This window comes from Nothobranchius furzeri, chromosome 18, assembly GCF_043380555.1.
Source record: "Nothobranchius furzeri strain GRZ-AD chromosome 18, NfurGRZ-RIMD1, whole genome shotgun sequence".
Lineage (NCBI taxonomy): Eukaryota > Metazoa > Chordata > Actinopteri > Cyprinodontiformes > Nothobranchiidae > Nothobranchius > Nothobranchius furzeri.
Window position 1 is genome coordinate 15,427,400 of NC_091758.1, and position 4,362 is coordinate 15,431,761.

Genomic DNA, 4,362 nt, shown 5'->3' on the forward strand with positions numbered 1-4,362 from the left:
CTCCTCTTGAATGGCTTCCATTCGTTTTAGGTGCTGAGAGGACAGGTGTTCTGAACGGTTCCTGGTCCAGGCTGTAAAGCAGTGGATCACACATTCTGCAGAATAGAGATAAAACTGTTCCAACATTCAAGTAGAATGGTCCCTCTCTTGTGTCCTGAAAAAAAGTACAGGCCGGGCTGGATCTTCTTCCATTTTTACAGAATTGGTTAGGAACACCTTGGGATTCCCCTTAAGGAACCGGCCCAAGCGGCTGGAGAGAGGGAAGTCTGGGCCTCTGTGCTTAGGCTGCTGCTCTGCGACCCAACCTCAAATAAGCGGAAGATGATGAATCCATGGATGGATGGGTTATGATCCCCTCAAGGTTGCTGTTGACATTTGTCTGCAGAACTTTCAACCACTCTTTGGAAAATTTCCAGGAGCCCTTGGCAAAATCTGTGTTGAGTTTGGTTGGACAGCCTTTTCCAACAGCAAAGTTCAGTATTTCCCCCCAACATTTTAGTACCTGGTTCCTAGTGTGCTGAACCGGTCCGAAAAAGCCGGTCTGTTAGCAACTGCCATGGTGGCTTGAACATGATAGGATTGAAACACATCACTGAACTGGTTGAGGTCTTATTTATATTCCAGTGTTAATCATGAAGTTCCACAGGGTTCAATGTTCATTACTTTATATTTGTTACTATTGGGTACAAATATTACAATCTTATTTTGAGTTTTGGTCTGATGATCCATGAAACCCGTTGAATCCAATCAGTGAATCAGACTATAAGCATGTCTCACAGACATGAGCTTGTTTGGACCTGAGGAGCAAACTGTGGTAATTTCTTGTGAGGGACCTTTTGTTTCTTCTAGACAAGGATATGTCCCTTTACGTCCTACACCACACCCCTCACCCATGGTGTCCTGCAAAAATCTGTGCTAGGTCCTTTACTTGTCATTCTCTATCTGCTTTCTCTCCAGCACATCCTGAGCTCTTTTAAAGGAATACCCTACCATGTTTATGCAAATTACATCCAACTGTACATCTCCTTTAAGCCCCATGAGATTTCCAAGCTGCTGTGGTTCCACACCTGCTTAGACTATTAAATCCTGGATGGCTGGGAATTTTCTACAGCTGAATGAAGAAAAGACTGAGATCCTCATCTGTGCTTCAGCATAGAGTCAATACTGATCTATGCTCAATATTTAGTTGATTACCCTTTGATTGCATAATTTGGTTCTTTTGTTAACACAGGAAAGGGTTGATTTACCTTAGCGGCTAGCGCTGAAGAAGCAGAAGAAGACCATATAAATTAGGCTTTAGCGCTCTTGGTTGTGTTGTGAAAGCAGAAACTGTCAATCCAACCAGGTCCGAAGCACGCGATGCGCACGCACCACCAAAGTACAAAGAAAAGACACTGGTCTGGCCTGGGTTAGGGTGGGCTGGTGCCTATCTCTAGCAGTGAAAGGGCAAACAGGCGGGGTACACCCAGGACAGATTGCTAGGCCATTGCAGGCCAACACAGAGGCCAAGTGTGGGGAATTTCCATCCTGGGAGGGAGGGGGAGTGGGAGGAGACTGTACCAATGACATGAAATTGTACCAGTCCCAGTCAATCACAAGTTTAAAATGCAGTAGCCACAGTTCTGCCATAGAGGGCAGCACTAAGACGTTTTTAGACCTAGATTCTAGATTTAATCTAGTTTACAAAAACATGTCAGAAAATGCACGGAAACAGAAAGATTGCATTTGTAAAGACCCTATTATACAGTTAATTAGCAAAAAAAATTTAAAAAGTTATTTTGGGTTTTAGCTACTCTTTAAAGAGCAAGTCACCCCCACCAGAGTCTAACCCCACTCTCACTTCATGTTTGAAAAATGCAACAAATGCTGTTGCCTGGCAGACCGAGAGGGCGGAGCCGCTAACAAATACACACACAGGCTCACAACGACACTGTGACATCATCAGGTACCAGCTAACGTCATAATGTACCTCTAATGTGCCAATAGTGGTGCCTGTTCTGCCCTCACTGCGGCCCCAAGTGCAGCTAAACAGCTAACTCTTGTACTGAAGAACGATGCAGGAACTCATCTTCATGTAGTTTATTCAATTCAATTCAATTCAAATTCTAATTCAAAAATACTTTATTAATCCCAGAGGAAAATGGATTGCTGTAATAGCTTACAATAATAATAATAATCAAGTCATCAAAGAGTTATTGTATATTACAATGGGTGTTGCTCCAGTAGCGGTCAGTGTTGCAGCCAAATTGAAGAAGCTTCTGACTGAAGACACTCTTCTGTTGTCGGACAGTCTTGTGAAGAGAATGCTCAGGGTTGTCCATCATTTTCTTGATTCTCTGGAGAATCCTTCTTTGCATGATCTCCTCCAGTGGTTCCACAGTCGTCCCCAGAACAGAACCAGCCTTTTTTATTAGGCTGTTGAGCCTTTTCAGGTCCCTGCTTCTGATGCTGCTACCCCAACAGACGATGGCTGAAGAGATTACACCCTCAACAACAGACTTGTAGAAGATCTGCAGCATCTTGCTACAGACATTGAAGGACCTAAGCGTCCTCAAGAAGCACAGTCTGCTGTGTCCCTTCTTGTAAACGGCTTCGCTGTTCTTTCTCCAGTCCAGTCTGTTGTCCAGGTGAACTCCAAGGTATTTGTGTTCCTCAACCACCTCCACTTCTTCTCCCATGATGGAAAAAGTGTTTGACTCCACCCTGTTTCTCATGAAGTCTAAAATCATCTCCTTTGTTTTGTTCACGTTCAAGGTCAGATGATTGTTTCCACACCATGCCACAAAGCGCTCCACCAGCTCTCTGTACTCAGCTTCCTGTCCATCTCTGATACACCCGACAACTGCAGAGTCATCTGAGTATTTCTGTAGATGACAGGTCTCTGATTTGTACTGGAAGTCTGAGGTGTACAGGGTGAAAAGGAATGGTGAGAGTACAGTCCCCTGTGGTGCTCCAATGTTACTGATTGCCTGGTTTGATGTGCAGTTCTTCAGCCTCACAAACTGTGGTCTGTTTGTCAGGTAGTCTTTAATCCAGGCAATAGTTGAGGCCCCCACCTGTGTCTTCTGGAGTTTCTGGCAAAGTACATCAGGCTGGATTGTGTTAAATGCACTAGAGAAATTATTGAACATGTTCTCCAAGAGAGAGAGAGAGTAAAAACTGAGATCAAACACAGGTATTTCCATTAAATATTAATAAAATAATGTTTACAAAATAAACAGCTCTTCAAAGAGCTAATTAACACGCTAAAATGTTTATGCTAGCGAACTAAAATGTTAATGCTAGTGCCTTAAGCTAACATGTACAAATAGCCAGCTAGGTCTTATCACCACATAACTCGAAAAATTCACAAGGGTTGCAGACATTGCCCTTTACTGATTACATACTTACAAGCTGTGCTTTTCCACGAGAACAAAAAACTGCCAACAACCAGAAAAGGACCGCCAGTAGAGGTATGAGATGCTACAACAGAAATGCTGTTGAACTTCTTGTTTCCAAACCTTCAGAATAAAATGAAGTGTGACTTAGCAAAATAAACAGGGAGTCGCATTAAAAATAACCAAATTAATGTAACTGAGCTCTTACACAGAGAGCCTGAACAGTGCCAGATTTAAATTCAAATGTGGTGCAGAGTTTTTACCTGACAATGGCACAACACTGACAGTGTTAGGCACAATTTTACAATTTTAACTAAGATGCAGTAAAGTGCTGAATTATTGACCATGTGTGTCTACAGTATGATTAGGGGGGTGACTTGCTCTTTAAGGAACGGTGGTGTGGCAGTATTAAAAACCCAGAAGCTGCTGACTACTGCTAAAGCTCTTAGGATCCTGCAATGGTATGCTCGGAGCCTGGTTGCCAACAGCCAGGAGTTTAAAACGGTGGTGGAGGGTTTTAGTGTGTTGCCGGATATTCTTTGAGTCCAGGAAACGTGGCTAAAGCCAGGGCTGGATTTCAGGGTGGTGAGGTATGTTTGTGAGAGATGGGATAGGGAGGGTAGGGTGCGGGGTGGTTGTGCCACATTTCTCAGAGAGGGACTGGAATATCGGAGACGGGAACAGGTCCATGGCGTTGAGTGTGTGCGAGTGGACATGTGGACTGTGCGTGGGGCAGTATTGGTGATTAATTTTTATAATCTGGGGGAGGGATTGGAAAGACTAAGATAAGACTAAGTCTTGGTAAGACTAAGATGATTATTAGACGGGGCATCCTCAATCTTGTGGGTAGGGGATTTTAATGCCCACAGTGGGATGTGGATTGACCATAGGATGGATGGGAATGGCAGGGTTTTAGACGGGGTTATAGAGGAATGTGGGTTGGTGGTGTGGAATGACGGGCGACCCACTTGGAACGGCGGGATGG